Genomic DNA, 19,880 nt, shown 5'->3' on the forward strand with positions numbered 1-19,880 from the left:
AGGAAAGAAGATAACAAAGCAAGCCTGAGCTGTTCCTATTCCCCAAGCTCCAGGGAAACTCTTCAAAATAAATGGCTACATTTCCAACAGTGCAACAAAATGTTACTTTTGCCCGAGACAGAAAGGAACACCTACATTTGTTAAACCATCGTTTGTGCTAGAATCTCCATATATAAAATGTAAATTCACCCTAGTTTATTTTTCCTGCAGAGTTCTGTCCTGCAGTGTTTTAAATAAATTTGACACATTTGTCAAAACTTGAGAATCAGAAGATTTTACGGAAAATCCAGACTTCTGATTTCTCTGAAATAATCTGATGGAGCAGTAAAACAATACCCAAAAGTCCCTGTTAGGGCTGCCTTAAGAAGGTACCACAGACTAGGTGGTTTAAACAAAAATTTATTTTCTCTCATTTCTGGAGATCAAGATGAAGGTCTGGTTTCTTCTGAGGCCTCACTGGCTGCTGGCACGTGGCTTCCTCTCATTTTATACTTAACGAGGTCCTCTCCCCATCTGCATGTGTTTCCTAATCTCTCTTCCTATGGGGACACCAGTCACATTGGATCAAGGTCTACCACATAACCTCATTTAACCCTAATTACCTCTTCAACAATCCTATCGCCAAATTAAATCACATTCCGAGGTAGAGGGTTTTAAGCTTTTAACATATCCATTTGGGGTTAAAAGATAAATTGAGGCATATTAAAAATGTCAGAGTTTATTAGAATAAAAATTGATTTGAAGTGGGAAGCAGCGAAATGGAAGTGGCTAAGAGCACTTCACTGTCAGGAACCAGAGGAAACACCAGCAGAGAAAGTGCGGGAGGAAAAGGAAGGAAATTATTGGACTGGTGATGGTTTAAAGCCTAGTTGGCTGCTTGTGATTGGTTATCCTTAGTGTTGGATTTCATGATTTGGAGGCATTTATAGGCTTAGATTTGGGGTTGCTTGTGTAAGCCGCCACTGCATTAAAGCCACCTCAATCTAATGGCCTTAGTTAATCAATGTAACAAGATGGATATAAATCCACCCATAAGAGTCTGTGTGGTGATCATTGACTGATCTGAGCCATAGAGACTTGCTTTCAAGGTCATCACAATCCCCACTGCTCCCTATTGTCACCCTGAATCTGGGACTGAGTATCAGTAGCCATTTACCATAAAAAGGGCTTCTTTCAAGTACATTAAATGTATTCCCCTGAACATATTTGAATTTTTCAATGCGGTTTTAGAATCCCACTGGCCTCCCTTTGAAGTTCAGCTTAGTCCCTTCCTAGGTAGACTTTGGAATGTTTCTTCACACACCTGAGGTAATTTACACCCTTCCAAAAACTGCACAGAGAACAAAGGGATTCAGAGCAACATTTTAATAAATAGCCTCCCTTCCTTTTTCTTGCTCGTATTACCTTAATATGTTTATTGGGGTGGTTTAGAATAATTGTTTTCAACGCGAGATCCCCAAAGCAACAACATCAGCATCACCCGGGAATTCTCTACAAATGCAAATTCTAAGGTTTTATACCAGGCCTACTACATCAGATATTGGACATGATGCCCAGGAATCTGTTTTAAACAACCCTGCAGGTGATTCTGAAGCATGCCAGATTTTTAAAACTACTGATTTGGCGTGAATTCCCATAATGAAGTCCCTGTGACTTCTCATTGGTTTCCACATTTATCTGGTAATCAAAAAACAACAACAAGAACAAAATCCAGGAATTCTATTTTCACATCTGCAAAATGGTTACATTGGAACAACACAGACCATACTTTTTTTTAAATATCAAACATTGAGTTTCTTTTGTTGGCATTAATAAACATTAACTGAAATTAGTGATGCAAGACAACACAAATGAACCCTGTAATGAAAATAATACATTTTTTTTTCAGATTGAAAGGAAATAACACCCCCGGCTGGTGTAGCTCAGTGGATTGAGTGTGGGCCTGCAAATGAAAAGATCACGGTTCAATTCCCAGTCAGGGCACATGCCTGAGTTGCAGGGCAGTTCCCAGGAGGGGACGCATGAGAGGCAACCATACATTGATATTTCTCTACCTCTCTCCCTCCCTTCCCTTCTAAAAAAGATAAATAAATTTTTAAAAAAGGAAATAACACTATTCACTGGATTTGGTTTTCCTTGTTAAATTATTCATCAAGTCCCCAAACAGTGACCACACCTGGAAGAGAGTGAGATTTCACATCAAAATGACACAACATTGACAGTAAATGACATGTTCATTTATATTCGAAAGCAGAACAATTTCAGAAGCCAACCAATGTTAACTTCTGGCCAATATTAGAATAGAGGGGAGAAAATTTTAACAAGAAATAATGAAATGCTCTTAGTGATTTGGAAATTTCAGTGGATGGAGACAAATCCGTGTTCTGAAGGGTTCAGACTAGTGCCGAGTTCAGAGAATGCTCCTCTGAGCTCACGTCTAGTCACAAAGAAAAAAAAAAAAGAATGAACCTGCCTAAGGATGGAGGCCAGAATCCTGTCGCCTCATGCAATCCCAGCAACGTGGCCAAGGACAAGGGCTTGAAAGCCTTGCTCCCCAGCTACACACGCCATGTAGCTCCGTGTGGAATTTCAAGATCGAAAGGTATTAAGGACTCATGGCTTACGACTTCAGAGGATGTGTTCTGGATGCTCCCTTCTCTCCGTTCTAAGAATTTTTTTTTACTCTAGAAGAAGATTTTGGCATCAGAAAAGGATACAAAAAAGACAAGTGGATGGTATGAAATCTGAATGAAATTGAAAGGTTAATTTACTTTCAAAATAATTAAAAGTTCAAAGTCATGGAATGTTGACCTGCAGAAAGGGTACACATAATTTCTATGTATTACTTGGTTTATTTTTTAGAATATCCTCTGATGAACTTTTATAAATACTGAAACTGAAATTTAGGGATGTTCCATTCAAGGCCACTCAAAGATAAACTCAGAATTCAGCCTCGGCTCCTCTGTTTCCACATCCCGCTAGATTTCCAAGACCTCACTGTGTGCTGCTGTCTGTATTCTTGGAGTTTTACAAGTGGTAAGGTAACTTCCCACATTAAATCCTCGAAGCTTATCAGATATCTTATATCTTATGGATATCTTATGGAAGAGAAATATATCTACACCGACATGTTATGAGATACAGTGTTTTAGTAAAACAGTCTCTCTCTCTCTCTCTCTTACCCGTTTTACTACAGAAACTGTGTTTCACAGGCGAAAGGGAGATTTCACAGGGTCATCTGCTAGTAAGCACTGAAACTAAGACTTGAACCTAAACTTGACTAACCGCAGGAAGTGTGCCTATGGCATCGCCATCTCATTTCAATAACAGAAAAGTAAAGTACGCTAGATTTTTAAAATTCTTATTAGATTGGCTCTTACAAACAAATAGACGCGCCCCCTTCTATTTTATTTCTCCTTTGCCCTTACTCTTGGTTTCGAGGTTCCGCTAAAATTCTCCTCTTTCATATACAGTTTTACACCGCCCAGTACGTAGCCAGTAGAAAGTTCCCCTTCGGGAATAGCGACTAATCACGGGCCTCCCCCACCCTGTTTCCGTACTTGGAGCAGGAATCCATTCTTTCTTCCACATTCATTGTCTTTAGGAAGGGATTTGACAACAAGCAGGAGAGATGAAAAGAGGCTCTTTCTAGCTTTTGGGTCATAAAACAACAATCTCCCTAAATTATTTTGGAAGGTACATGATGAACCGTAATCAATTTTTCATTCAAAGCACACCAGGGAAGCACTCTGCAGGCTGTGAAGTGATGGGGGCGTCATGGCTGAGAGGCAGGAGAAGACAATAAGTAGAGAGTCCCCGAGAAAGTGGTCTAAACTCTGCCAAGCATGTCCCAAAGGGGGAATTAAACATTCCCATACATATGTGGGGCGTGCGACCCAGAAGACTGTGTCCCATTCCTAAGGATATAAGGGATGCAGCTAGGGAGATGTTTTAGGGGTATGTAGGTATGCAGACCTGCCATTGGAATCATAAATGGTGACACCTTTGTGTAACCAATGAGAGCTAATCACCAAGGACTTGACTATCTCGGGGGATTTCCCCGTGGTCAGATGACATGGAAACCAAATCAACCCCTTCCCAGCCCCTGTGCCCTGCTGCCTCGCACAACACAGACACCTAAGCCACAGTCGCCGGGGGAGGCAGGGGAATGAGAAGTAAAAAGGCTCTAATAGAAATTACACAGAATTTCAGAAAACAATATAATACTCTTTGTACACCCAAATCTCTGAATGAAGGTTTTAATTCCTACAAATAGCTGCATTCGATTAAATAATTTTGTGCCACAGGCCACAGGATATGTTTTATTAGAGAACTTTAAAGCAGGAAATCTTGATTATTTCTGTTAATGGTTGTCACCTTTTGAGCAAGTAAAATGATGTTTTCTGAAAATGAACCCCCTCATGGGCCTGACCACTTGCTTTTTTAGGTCCCAGTGAGATTTACATTCAAGGAAGAAAGTGCTTCACTGGAGAGGAAGATGGAATACAGTGAATTAGAAAAGGTCCCAATCAGGCATCTGAGTCTTAGCCAGCTGGATCCTCTAACTGCATGGTCACAGGTAAGTTACTGTAACATCACTGAAGTTTTCTTCTTGTCCAAGAAGTGAAGCAAGCCGGTTACTATGACTAGATGAAATAGTAAGTATCTAAACACTGAACCCTGTAAACTGTTATGCCAATGCAGCTATTGTCATTATCCTACTGACGATGAGGAGGAGGATCAGTGCACTGTATCTTCAGGACTTTTACTTCCAAGTGAGCAAAATGTCATCACTAGTTTTAATTGGGACTTACCCACCTATTTGTTTGATAATGAGAAACTCAATGAGCCTTCACGTATAAAGGGCAAATTATTTTCTCTGAAATGGAGACAGTTCAACATGTGAAGGAAGGGAAGGTCGGAGGTGATTAGTATTGAAACCCAAGACGGGGACAGACGCCTAACTGGGACAGGTGGGTCTGGTCGTGGCAGCACAGTCACGCGTGACCAGCAGTCTGGCTTATTGGATGGATTCTACCTGAGCAGATGCAACTGTGGCCAATCGTCCTACTCAAACACTGACATTTATAGAGCTGTCAGACACCAGCCTCAAGAATATGAATATTTCACATTGCCTGAATGTTCCATGTATCTATAGATACATGGTTTTGCTGTGGACCACACGAAAATTATAGCAGCCTTGCGGGATGATCCACATGTGGCTTTCAAGGGACCTAATCTCAAGTTCTGGTACTACCAAACCTAAGGCAGTTCAAGTTCCCATTCCTGTGACTTCATTTGGGGATGTATAAAATAATGTTTAAAATAACTACCACAAAGTTTTTTATTGTTGTTCTATGACAGTTGTCCCAGTTTTTCCTCCTTTGCCCTCCTCTGCCCAGCCCGCCCCACTCCCACAGTCCATCCCCACACTGTTGTCCACGTCCGTGGGTCACTCCTACATGGTCTTTGGCTCATCCCTCTCCCTTCTTTCCACCGTTATCCCCCTCCCCACTCCCTTCGGGCTGTTGTCAGTCTGTTCCATGTCTCTGATTCTATTTTGCTCCTTAGTTTTTTTTGTTCATCAGATTCCTCTTATAGGTGAGATCATATGGTATTTGTATTTCAGCAATTGGCTTATTTCACTAGGCATAATATTCTCCAGTTCCATCTATGCTGTCACAAAAGTTTCTCTCGGCTGCATAATATTCCATTGTGTGAATGTATCACAATTTTTTGATCCATTCATTTAAGGATGGGCACTGAGGCTGTTTCCAGCCCTTGGCTATTATAGATGGCACTGCTACGAACTTAGGGATATATAGGTTCTTTGGAAGTGGTGGTTTAGGATTCCTAGAGTATAATCCCAGTAGCAAAAGCACTGGGTCAAAGGAAGTTCTATTTTTATTTTTATTTTTATTTTTTTAAATATACTTTATTGATTATACCATTACAGTTGTTCTATTCCCCCCTTCATTCCCCTCCACCTGCACACTCCCTCCCCCACCATTCTCCCTCCCCTTAGTTTATAACCACGTGTCTCAAGTTCTTTAGATTCTGTATTTCCCCCACTATTCTCGCCCTCCTCCCTATCTATTTTCTACCTACTGTCTATGCTATTTTCTGTACCTTCTCCCCCCTTCTCCTCCTCCCACTCCCCTGTTGCTAACCCTCCATGTGTTCTTCATTTCTATGGTTCCACTCCTGATCTAGCTGTCCTCTTGGTTTGCTTTTGTTTTAGGTGTGGTTGTTAATAACTGTGTGTTTGCTGTCCTTTCACTGTTCATATTTTTCATCTTCTTTTTCTTATATAAGTCCCTTTAGCATTTCATATAATAAGGGCTTGGTGATGATGAACTCCTTGAACTTGACCTTATCTGAGAAGCACTTTATCTGTCCTTCCATTCTAAATGAAAGTTTTGCTGGATAAAGCAATCTTGGCTGTAGGTCTTTGGATTTCATGACTTGGAATACTTCTTTCCAGCCCCTTCTTGCCTGTAAGGTCTCTTTTGAGAAATCCGCTGACAGTCTGATGGGTACTCCTTTGTAGGTGACTGTCCCCTTATCCCTTGCTGCTTCTAGGATTCTCTCCTTCATTTTAGTCTTGGCTAATGTAATTATGATGTGCCTTGGTGTGTTCCTTCTTGGGTCCAACTTCTTTGGGACTCTCTGAGCTTCCTGGATTTCCTGGAAGTCTATTTCCTTTGCCAGACTGGGGAAGTTCTCCTTTATTATTTGTTCAAATACGTTTTCCACTCGTGGCTGTTTCTTTCCCCCTTCTGGTACCCCTATAATCCGGATGTTGGAACGTTTAAAGATGTCTTGGAGGTTCCTAAGCCTCTCCTCATTTTTTTGAATTCTCATTTCTTCATTCCTTTCTGGTGGGATGTTTTGTTCTTCCTTCTGGTCCATTCCATTGATTTGAGTCCCAGTTTCCTTTCCATCACTATTGGTTTCCTGTGCATCTCCCTTCATTTCAATTAGTTTAGCCTTCATATGTTCCTCTTATTTGTGACTATAATCAACCAGTTCTGTGAGCATCCTGATAAACAGTGTCTTGAACTGTGCTTCTGAGAGGCTGGCAATCTCTTGGTCGCTTAGAGTTATTGGCTCTGGGACTTTGAGTTCTTCTTGCTCCATCTTTTGGGCCGTTCGTGCCTGTTATGTAGCAGGATCAGAGCCCTAGGTGTTCACTAGAACAGGGCAACTCAGTCGCTGGGTTGTGACGTTGTATGTGGGGGCGGGGTCAAAGAGGAGCAATGGCATCCCATTTGCCGCCTCCCGCGCTGCAGCCACAGGTGAGGCAGCTGCCACCACCACCGGGGCCCGCTCATTTTGTCCCACTGCACGCGAGTGTGCCACCGCCATCAGCCCTCCACCACTGGGTTCGCCCCCTGGGGCCTGCGTGGTCCGTCTCACTGTGCGCGAATGTGCGACCGCGGTCAGTCTGCCCCGCACCCCGACTGGGTCCGGGCCACTTGCATGACTTGGTTGGGGGGTCTGTCCTGCCCGACCCTGCTCCACTGCTGGCTCTGCCACTCTTACCATCCCCGTTGAAGGGTTCGTAGTAGTCAGACTTCCGTATAATTCAGTTTTCTGTTCTTTGGCTGTGTCTTTGTTCTCCAAACCTTTGTTGTATTCAAACTTGGTTGTGGGAGAAGGCACAGTGTTTCCACCTATGCCTCCATCTTGGTGGAAGTCCAAAAAAGGGGAGTTCTATTTTTAGTTATCTGAGGAAATTCTATACTGTTTTCCACAGTGACTGCACCAGTCTGCATTCCCACAAACAGTGTATGAGGGTTCCCTTTTCTCCACAACCTCTCCAACACTTGCTGTTTATTGATTTGTTTATGATGGTCATTCTGACTGGTGTGAAGTGGTATCTCATAATGGTTTTAATTTGCATCTCTCTGATGGCTAATGATGTTGAGCATCCTTTCATATGCCTCTGGGCCCTCTGTATGTGCTCCTTAGAGAAGTGTCTTTTCCAGCCCTTTGCCCATTTTTAAGTTGGATTGTTTGTCTTCCTGGTGTTGACTAGTCTGAGATCACATATTTTGAATGAGTGGCTACCTCTATCAGGTCTTTGAAATCAGATGGCTTGTGGCTGAAGTCCCTGTTCTGCTATTTGTCAGTTAACCTATCTGTGCCTCAGTTTCCTCTTCTGTAAAATGGGTGCACACATAGCACTTCTAATATAAGACCATTGAGAGGATGGGGTAATTTATGTGTCTTCTTTAGCACAGTTTCTCTGTTCCACAAATACTATTGTCCTTGCTTGTTGTTATTACTGCTAACAAATTCCTGTCCAGCACTCAGAATCTGTGATATGGAGAAGAAAGTGAAGTTTATAGGAATGGCCCTGAAGAGTGTACTTTTAACAATGTCCTAGACTATGTCAAAAGAGATGAAACTGCAGAGATCTTTGTGGTAGATTCCTAGCTACTGAGATGGGAATTAAATCCATGAGGTCAGAGAGTCTGTTTTAACCATCTCTACGACTATGAAATCTTGCAGAGATTCTACTTTGCAGTTGGCCCTTTTTAAAAAAGTGACTTAAGTTGTGTTGAATTCAGTCCTTTCATTGCCAAAAAAGTGGTTGGATATGACAAAAATTTTAAGCATGCATTTTGTATTAAAAATGCAACCACAACTAACTATGAGAGCATTTGGCCTAAACTAAAGAAGAAGAAGAAGGAGGGGGGGGGGTAGGGAGCAGGGGGAGGAGATGGAGAAAAAAAGAAACAAGAAAAACAAACAAACATACTCCTAGACAAAGTGATACTTGAGCACAGATCACTTAGTGTAGACATTTTTCTCTCTTTTCTGAAATACCGTCTGCCTTTATTAATATTCAAATGTAGATACAGAGTATTTTGCTTAGATTCCTTGAAATTTCAACCATCAATAACTACTTTAGCCAAGGGATCAAAAGCAAATTCCCTGGTTTGGGAGTGTTTGTTTTCTAAATGTTTTCTTTAAGTGTTTTCAGTCTAACGTGATTTAAATACTATTAAAAGTCTATGGTTTTCCAACTGGTGCCAAGTTTCCCTTGTCTTAAATACCCACCCTGCTTATACAAGAACACTCTTCTAGCGTCTAAGCCATCTTCCACTCTCATTAAATTACTTAAAACAGGAGTCTGCCCCCTGCACTATCTAATCTAAAGCAAACCTGGGGCTTTCAAGAGGGCAAGGAAAGTCCCACAACATCAGTTCCTGAGAAAAAGATAATCTGGGTTTATGCTGAGTATTTTGGATATCACATTGCATTTCTTGTAGCTAAAGAAAAATCATTTTATTTTATAATTACAAACCAATAAATATAATAAAAAGTAAAATCTACAAATGTAAAGTTTAAGAACTAAAGTTCTAGATGGGTGTACTTCCACAGATGCTAATTGTCCAGAATATATTTTTAAAGATCTTGAACTGCCTGAACATTTAGGTGTTTTTCTTTATTGATTTTATAGATATAGTTATAATTTAATTGTATATATATATATATATACATTTACATAGTTAAATGTATCTATCTTTTTAAATGTAATTAATTTTATTTCAAAATTATTCAAAAAATTCTTCCTTTTATATTGAATTTTTTATGATTTGATCAACTTAACTATTTTATCCATTCTAATTTTATTTAGATATATGTTTACACTTTCCCTAATTGCCAACTTTTTATATTGTCATGCATTATTAAATGATCCTTTGAAAAGACTCTTTCAAAATCTGGTATATAACATATCCACACTTTATTAAAGAACATGACATTCTGAACAAAGAAAAGAAACAAATTATGAATAATTTTTTGTTTCTAGGTGATACTTTGGGGGTAAATGTCAAAAATAGGATCTCAATAAGACAAAATATGACTTCTGTTAACAGTATCATGAACTGTTTACTTTTTTTCAAATGACACTGAAGCAGATATGAATTGAATGAGTGCAGGCAATTGGCTGCAGTTAGGAGGCGCAGGTCAGTTTTTTGATGGGCCTCATCTAACGTGGGAGACAAGTGCTAAATGCCCCAACTCCACGTGCAACCTGTCTCTCTACTGCAGTCATCACCACAAAGCACGCATTCACTGTTCAGAAGAAAAATGAAAAGAAACGTGGTGCAAGGGATAAAATCTAGGCAATAACTCCAACAGAAACTGTCCATGCAAAATCTGAAAAACATAAAGACTGCAAAAGATCTTATCCTGAAAAGTCATTTTAAATAGGCAATTTAACCATTTTAAGTGAGTTCTGAATCTCTTTTCCCTAATGAACTTTGAAGTCTTGCCATTTTGACGATTTAGAATTTGCAACCTGATGTTGTCTGTATGTATTACTGGCCTCTGTGCTTCTAGAAGGATCTTAGTTTTCAGTCTACGTATACTGGTGTTCTGTGGTCAAAGGGTTGGCAAGATGATACTGACTTAGTCTCTTTTCTTCTGAATTTTGATATTTGATGCCAAGGAACAGGTGTAAAGAGAAAGGAAGAATCTTACTTGAAAGAAACCAGAAATGCAACTAATAAACTTCCTCTGTGGTCTGAATAAACTAATGTTCCTGGGAGAGCCTCAGTCTTCCTGAAAGGTACGAAGTGACCACTACTTATTTTACAAATGCTTTTACAGGTAATGACTCTGATTATTCCTCACCTGTGATCACCCAGTTTTAACCATATTGTTGACTTGAACTAAGCAAGACAGAGACCCTTTATAACATTAACTCAGTTTGGGAACCAGACTTTTTAACTTTATTTGCCCCTGTGTGTAGAGGTGACCATTTATTTGGAATTCCAGGCAGACAAGGATGCTCAAGAATAAATTTTGTTTATTTTAAGAAAAAAAATTCCATATTGTTTCAACTTTCTCAGAAGAATGTCTCCAATTTAACGCATTTTATTGTTTTTAAAAGAGAACACTCTATTGAGTTATCATTAACCTAAAAAACCCTACCTACATTTTTAATATGTACAATTTGATAAGTTTGAAGGTAAGACTATGTCCATGAAACCATTATCCATTAGAAATATGCATAGTGTACGGAGGAAGTGAAAACAGTCGGAATCATGTCTTTTTTCAATCTAGGGTCTAGTGTGGTTTTCATTTTTATATGTTTTCTATGTTTCATATGTGAATCAGAACAGGAAAGCATTCTTGTTTACCTTGAAATCTGTCCCTAATTCCTATTTCACCAAGACCGTAGAGATGTTTTCAAAGCAGGAGTCCCTTTGCACATGTTGTTTGTAGATAAACAGCAATAATTAAACCTGGCCCATAGTAAATTAACATTGATCATAGTAATCACAGTGTGCAGTTAGCAGTTGGTCTCTACCTTTGCCCAAAAATGCAAAGAATTTTAAGTTACCAAGGGATTCACACTTTTTTTTTTTTTGCATGTTCATTTGTTGGGGGGAATAGGTTGCTGATTCAAATTTGAAATTAAATTTTGGCCTCTACATAAACATCAACGTTTTGGTTTCCTAGTCATCACTTTTTAAATCTGTCACTAATACATAAGTTCATAATCTTCGCCATTTGGAAAGCAATCTTGTGTCAAGAAATGCCAAGAGGGCTTTCTGGGCCTATTACATATACTGCTCTACTTGTGACTGATAAATGCATCTTAGGTTGAAAATATCTTAAGTCCAATATGGTATGCGTTTAATACACTGAACGTCTCGGACATCGTAGTTTAGCCTCGGCTACTTTAACAGCCTCAAACACTTACATGAACCTACAGCTGGGCAAAGTCATCTACCCCAGGAATACACTGTAGCGAACTGGTTATTTACCCCCCTGATTGTGTGGCTGACTGAGAGCTGGGCCTTGCTGCTTCTGCCCAGCATCATGAAAGAGTATCAAACTGCGTATTGGTAGCCTGGGAAAAGATAATTCAAAATTCAGAGTTCCAAATGCTTATCATTTTGGCATTGTCATAAGGTTAAAAAAAAGGAAAGAAAGAAAAGTTGGGCCATCATTAAATCTGGCTCCTTCTGTACTGTTTTCTCTTCAGGGCAAATGTAAGCCATAGACTAAGACCTTATGGAGAAACATGCATTCACATTGTTTTATTCCATTTTTAACAATTCGGCAAAGTTTGTCATTTTATTTATAGCTGAGGAAATAGGAGTCCAGGACAATTAAATAAGTTATTTGAAGTGACTAGCAAATAGCAGTCAAGATTTGAACATCAAAGCCCATCAATGTCTCATTGTGTTTAGGGACAATGCCTTTCCCAAGTCTCTGTGAAGGAATTGAGAAGTTGGCTGGGATTTGGGTCATGACCTCTCCTCCTACCTAAATATCCCTATGTCTACTGGGTGGGGCTGGAGCCCACCTAGACTGGCCTCAGGGGGGATAACCTGTCTTATATTTTCCTGATGAAACCTCACTGTACATTTCACATTGTATATTCTCCACCATCAACCAAATGTGCATCTTCTACTTTCCCACTCTGTGTGAAAGCACCTCGCAGTTTTAAATTGCAAACAGAGGATCTTAAGACCTGAAAGGTAACTATGTAATCAGTACACGTCTGTCTCTCCTGCCTTTCCCCCAACCCCTCCCATAATGGGTCTCCTGTCACTCTGCTTTCCTTTCCTACAAACTTGCCAGTATCATTCACATTCCAGAGCCTTGGCACCTGCTACCCCTTCTGCTTGGAACCACCTTTCCTCCAAACTGTTAGAGGCCTCTTTCCTCTTATCAGGCAGTTTTCAGGTCATATGTCACCACCTCCAAGAAGCCTTCCCTGACCACATTTGCTAAAGTGCTCCTTCTCTATTAGATTCCAAATGAATATATTCTTTATTGTTTTTGTGTCCTTTCCTCAGTAAAATTATTGTTTTGTTTATGTATTTATTGTTGTTTTCTTCCCACACTAGAACGTAGGCAGGGAAATTGTCCTGTTCATCACTCTATTCCTAGCTTTTGAAAAGCACCACAGCCACGGTAGGTAATCAATAAATCATTGTTGAATGAATGTATGCATGAGTTAATGAATGAAGCACCTGACATATAGCAAGTGCTCAATAAACACTGTTTATATTTATTTAAAAGCACTTACCTCTCTAAAAAAAAGCAGTTGGTTAGTTTCTTGTAAAACTAAACATGCTATTGCCATCCAACCTAGCAGTTGTGCTTTGAGGAATTTATCCCAGAGAAATGAAAATTTAGGTTCACAAATCTCGTACACAAGTGTTCATAGCAGCTTTATGCACAATAGCCCAAATCGGAAACAAGCCAGGTGTCCTCCAATGGGTGAATAGTGAGACTGTCGTGCATCCGTACCATGAAACACCACTCAGTGAAAAGAAACAAACCATTTGATACACACAGCCACTCGAATGAATCTCCAGGAAATTAGGCTGAGTGAAAAAAGCCATGCTGGACGATTTTATTTAAATAACATCCTTGGAAGGGCAGAATTATAGAGATAGTGAATATACCAGTGGTTGCAGGGACTAGGAATGGAAAGGAAAATGGGGGCGAGAAGGGTGCGACTATACAAGTGTCAAAAGAGGGATCCTAGTGGTGATGAACTTCCGTATTTGTACTGTGGTAGTGGCTACATGAGCCTCTATGTGCGATTAATGTGCACAGGACTACTGTACACGCACGCACACACACGAATGAGTAGTGGAAGAATCTGTGTAAGATCAGTGAATTGTGTAAGTGTCAATATCCTAGTTATAATATTGTACTATAATTTTGCAAGATATACCTTAGGAAGAAACTGGGTAAAGTATACATGGGATCTCTTTATTCTTTCTTAAAACTGCATTTGAATCTACAGTCATTTTTTTAAAGATTTTATTTATTTATCTTTAAAGAGGAAAGGAAGGAGAGAAGGAGAGAAACATCAATATATGGTTGCCTCTCGTGAGTCCCCTGCTGGGAACTGGCCCACAACCCAGGCATGTGCCCTGACTGGGAATTGAATCTCGATCATGTGGTTCGCAGGCCCGGGCTCAATCCACTGAGCCACACCAGCCAGGGCTGAGTGTACAGTCATTTTTAGACTCTCTTTTCTGTTCAGTTGATCTCCTTATCTTTTTTTCCCAATACCACATCATTTTAATTACTGTAGCTTTACTGAAGCCATACCATTGCTTAATTTACCATATAAGAGTTTTTACACAAAGTCTTATAAAAATAGCTTCTTTTATTTGGCAATGTGATATTCAAAAGTACAATATATTCCCCTAATAATTCAAGACTTTGCTCACTCTGGACCTGTTTCAGCATTGTCAAAGTGTCGTTTTTATGACTACAGATCAGACACAAATAAAATATTTTTTTCTGCTAGCTTGGAGCAACTTCATGATACAGTTTAAAGTATTTTTGGCAGACATATTTTCTTAAGGATCTCCCATTTAGAGATTGTACAAATGCATACAGGGTGGGGCAAAATGCAGTTTATTCTTGTGTTATTTATTAATTATTGTATTATTTTCTATATGAACAACTGTAAACCTACTTTTGTCCAACCCTGTAGTATTGCTATCAGAGGTCACCTAAATGTAATTTAATGTTTCATAGAATTGTATAAAAATTGTTTTAAAGTTTTGTATTTTAACTTCTCATTTTTAAATGTGCTACTTTTAACAACCTCAGCTCCAAACTACTTTCTGACTTCGTCACTCAAACCAAGCAGCGCTTGGCTTCATGAATTTCATCCTTTTGCCAAAGCACAAACTCAGGGATGTGAAAGTACAGGTGTTACCTTTATTAATCGTCCACTTTGTTCTCTGAGATGGCAAGAGCCATTGCGTAGCTTGGAGTTTCAATGCCGTGAACTGTCTACCAGGAGAGTTGTATTTCAATCCTGCTGCTGCCATCAGCAGTCTCGGAGCGCAACGTTGGAGAGAAGAGGCAGGAAGATCACTGTTCTGCCAGTGGAAGCAGGCAGTCTTAGAATAATTACACAGGCTGAGGAACTGACTAAACCTCTTGCCACACTTTAAGTAGGAAACGGGAATTTCTTCTTTGTGAATATGCATGTGCTCTATGAAGGTCAGGAAAATCTTGCAGCAGAGTGTGCAGGCACTCTTGTGAGCTCCCTCCACAACTGAGACCTTGTCTCTGCCGAGGCCTTCTTGCACTTGGCCAGGACTTCTGCAGGTATCCTGCTCATAGGTGTAAGGCCAGGCTGGCAAGACTGGCGTGTTCTAATGGAGACGTGACTCCCCATTCATTATTGCTGGCAGAGTCCTCAGGCTTCACAAGCTTTGACAGAAGTTACAAGTAGCATTACAAGCAGGTGATAATGTGGAAAGTGGACCAGCTCTTCCTCTTGGGGAATCCATCATTACCCCTAGGAGTGAAAAGCAGAGGCCAAACTTGGACCTGGAAAAAAAATCAGGTCTCAAAGTGTTCATGGCAGCTAGCCATTTCCTTTCCAGGCATAACAAAATGGAATCCATTAGCCCCTTGAACAGGTTCTCCACATGAGAGGATATGTAAGAACCCAGCCCACAGACCCAACCCCTGGATTCAACACACGAAATGCCTCACCCTCCAGTTGGCAGTAACTACTGACATCTGACACAGTATCATCACTATTATTATCAAGATTCATCTGGCCCTGGCTGGTGTAGCTCAGTGGATTGAGTGTGGGCCTGCAAACCAAAGGATCGCGGTTTGATTCCCAGTCAGGGCACATGCCTGGGTTGCAGGCTGGTTCCCTGCAGGCCAACTCCCAGCAGGGGATGCACGAAAGGCAACCATACATTGATGTTTCTCTCCCTTTCCTTCCCCTCTAAAGATAAATAAATAAATAAATAAATAAATAAAATCTTAAAAAAAAAGATTCATCTGAAAACTTATATTCTTGCCCCCCCCCTTTTCAAAGAGAGGATGATGACAAATGACAAAGGAATGCAGAAGATTGAGACAGTATGAAAACAAGCATGGAGGTTTTCTTACCTTACTCCTAACCAGAGCCTTAGAAACCAAGGGTACCACACTAGAGTTATTAGTCCTTGGAGTCGCCAATTCCAACCTCCACCACGGAGTCTAACAAAAATGCAAAAATCGTTTGTCTCCAGGTCCCACAACTTTGTACAGCCGGTGGTTAGCAACCACAGCATGAGTAGTGCTGAATTCTAAAACCTCTTTCCTACCAATTTGCTGCTGCATAGTGTCTCTCAGGTTGAGAAACGGGGCAGAATTTGTGCTCTGTCATCAGAATTGCCTCTGGTGGGAGTGGTTTTTCTCACCAGACTTCCCATAAGTTGGCCAGTTATCGTTTGGGTCACTATTTTCTTGGCTTTGAGACAAAGCCTGCACCAGGCAGGGGTTGGGAGGCATCAAATATTATCCGATCTCTGTTAATGTTACTCCTCTCTGCTGTTTTTAAGAAAATTTGAAATGCTGAAAGTAGATTTGTGTTTTAAGTCATTATTTGTGACTTCTAAAATATGAATGTGACCTACCCCGCCAGGGCTAAACTGAAGAACTGAAAAACTGAGGTCTGGCTTCTGAGCTCTGACCACTATTCCTTCTATCTCCCCAGACTCACTGCCTTCGGCTTATGGGGTCACATCACTCACTTCCTTCTGAGGCTCAGGGACCCCAAGCTTTTCGATTTAGCTTCCATTCTCATGTGCTTCTTCAAGGTGTCAACTTTAGAATTTTAACCATGAATATCACTTTTCTCAGCTGCAGCTTCCTGCTGGGAACTTGCTTCAACCCCTGGTGCCATGAATAACTGGGCCACACTAGCAGTGTCGGCATCTCCTGAGCTAAGCACCTAGAGATCTTCTTGAGCACTAAAGAACAGGTCAACCATGATGGTATTGCCTTCTTGTTTGTTGGTCGTAGCATCTCACTTAAGGTTGTCCATCATGTTAAGATAAGCTAGGGGAAACAACTCTCAAAAATTAACTTCCATGGCTCACTCTCTGGTTTAACACGTGAAATGGCGGATGTCCCCATGGTGAATCGGAGGTGCTCACTGGCTCCCTGTTCCACAGCCTGAGTGCTCCCTTGAAGGCATGTAATGGGAAGGGTATACACTGGTCCAAGTCTCTGCACATTGACGAGCTCATGTGAGTTGGCTGCTGATTGCCATTGTGGATGGAGTTGATGGCTGAGGTATCATGCTTTTTCCCAGTTGTTGTATCCTGGACCTACTCACCTGGAAAGACATGGACTGAATTCTTGTTATTAGGTAATGCTTACATGTCTTAATAACAGGGTTTGAATGCAACTGAGAAGATGCCAGAATACATCCATAATACCTCTCTCCCCCAGCATGAGAGTGGAGCTTACATGGTACGATCGAGTGTGGCAAAGGCCTTCATGATTGAAACCTCACTACCAGCTAGATGTTCATGATATTATCTTTTTCTGCTATGGGGCATAAGGCTCAGGATTTCATTCTGCATGTCTCAGCACAGAGCAGAGTTGACACTGGTAGAATCACAGAGCTGACCATGAAATCCTTGGTAGTTCAGTGGCTCAATGACCTGTGTAAACTGCCCAAGGGAATCACACTCTCTCCTTTCTGTACTTCAGGAGGCATTGATCCCTCCACTGCCAGATAACAACAGTGTGGAAAGGAAGTGAGTGTATCTTGGTGGATTTTTCTCCTCTCCTCTAGCTGACACTGTCAATCCTTATTCTCCACTCCCCCAATCTGGAATCTCTCCTTCACTTTTGAAAGATATTTACAATGGATATAGCATTCTATTTATCTAATAATATAAAGGTATCTCCTTCCTTTGTCTGTTGGCATGAATAATTTCTGATGAAATGTTTGCTGTCCTCCTTGTCTTGGCTGTTCCATTCTCCTTCCTTTAAGTCTGCTTTTGTTTGTTTATTTATTTCATCACTGGTCTTCAGTGATTTCATTAGTTTGTGGTCTGGGTTGTTTTCATCATGTTTATTCAGCTTGTGTTTCATTGACCTTCGTTTTTGTGGCTGCATAATTTTCATGGAATTTGGAAAAATTTTGGACCATTATTTCTTCAAAAATTTTTTGTCCTTTTATTCTGGGACTCCAATTCCAAGATATATTTAACCATTTGATTCTATGCCACATGCAATTTTTAATTTTTTTGAGACTTTCATTTTTATCTCTGCTTCATTCTCTAATAATTTTGATTACTATGTCTTTAAGTTAATTTATCTTTTTGTAGCATTCAAATTTGTTGTCACATCTTTGGCATTTTTTATATCAAATATTTTTCAATTTTTTATTTCATGTAGATCTTTTGTTAAATCTTTCATTTCATTTTTTTGGTGTCATTTTCATATTTTACTCTATGTGCCTGAACAAATGCAGATATTTGTAATTGTCTGCACATATTTGTCTGCACATTCAATAGCTATCTCTTCTATGTTTGTTTCTATTGGTTTTCTCCTGATTAAATTTCAATCTTTTTCTTATTTGGATGCCTAATTATTTTTGTGTGCCAAACATTGCAAATGATATGTCATTGGGTGCTAGATTTCGCAGTACTTCTTTAAGTAGGCATAGACTATTTTTGGCACACAAGTTATTTAAAATCGGTTCTGTGTTTTTGAGTTTTGCTTTTAAATTTTGTTAAAGCAGGCTCGGAGCAAGCTTTATTCCAGGATTTATTTCATTTCATTATGAAAGTGATACCCTTCTGAGTTCTCCATTCCCTGCCCTTGAGCTACAAAGTCTCTGCACTCAGCTGGAATAAATACAAACTATTCATAACTGTGTTAGTTTTTGGAATTGTTGGGTCTACTGCTGTCTGGTTATTCTTCCACTGTCCAGAGTTTCTCTCATGCTAATACAAATCAGTACTCAACTAAAGACCCCACATAGAGCTCTTCAAGCTCCTCTCTCTGTGTCTCTTCTTCATTTGAATGCTCTGCCTCACAAATACAACCCTCTTATCTATTGAGTACTCCGCCCTCTGAATGGAGTATTCAATAGAGTGGAGTATTCAAATACTCCACTCCTCAATGCAGCAAACATCTAGTTTATTCGACTTCTTTCCCTGTGCACCGTGATCTGGAAACTGCTCCCATACTTTAAGTTGGGGCAACAATAGAGCTAACCATTTTTGAAGTTTCTCACAGTTTTCTGTGTTGTTGCTGTAGTTTAGGTCTTTAAGCAAGAAGTCTTTGCTGACCCATCATAGCCTGAAGTGGAGCTTAATTTACTTATTTATTCTCTGTGTTGTTTATCCTACCTATAATGAAATGGAAGCCTTATGAGGAAATGGATGTCTTTGATCCGTTTGCTTCCTGATGTATGCCACCCACCTAAAATTGTTTCTGACACATGGTAAATGTTAAAAAGTATTTGCTGAACGAATAAATAAATAAGTGAATGTATTCAATATCATTTCATAGTCTGAGTTCTCATTTTTCATGGTACTTTATGTTTGTTTTACAGAGGAAACGCTGAGCCAACAGGAAGGCCTTTGGCTGCTTGGCCAGTTTCTCTGTGATAGCCTACAGTTTGTCATTGTTTAGGAAAACCATATAAACTATACCCTGGAGGTTCTAAAAATTGTTTGAACTTGACGCTGGTTTTTATGATGGAGAGGAAAGGAAATAATCCAAAAACTTCAGGCGTTTCATAATATTCTATGTACAATTAGCCAGTTCTCTAGCAGGAAGTGATAGAGTTGACTATTTTTGTTCTGATAATTTTGTAAGCTTCCCTCCCTCTATTCTCTGCTTGCCCCCCATCCACTTACAGTAGGTGTTTTGCAGTTAAAAATCTCTATAAAATGAAGACTCAGCTGGAGAAAACTTAATCAAATAGTCAAATCAATTTCTAAATTAAAAAAATAATAAAACATCTCTAGCCTTAAGAATTGCTGTTCATTAATCAGCACCAGGAACAGCATCAAATAATAAATGAACCCAGGGCACCAATTGCAAATGAAAAAGTT

The sequence above is a fragment of the Sturnira hondurensis genome, unplaced genomic scaffold (assembly GCF_014824575.4).
Source record: "Sturnira hondurensis isolate 20B ecotype Veracruz unplaced genomic scaffold, ASM1482457v3 Scaffold0022910, whole genome shotgun sequence".
NCBI classification, from domain to species: domain Eukaryota; kingdom Metazoa; phylum Chordata; class Mammalia; order Chiroptera; family Phyllostomidae; genus Sturnira; species Sturnira hondurensis.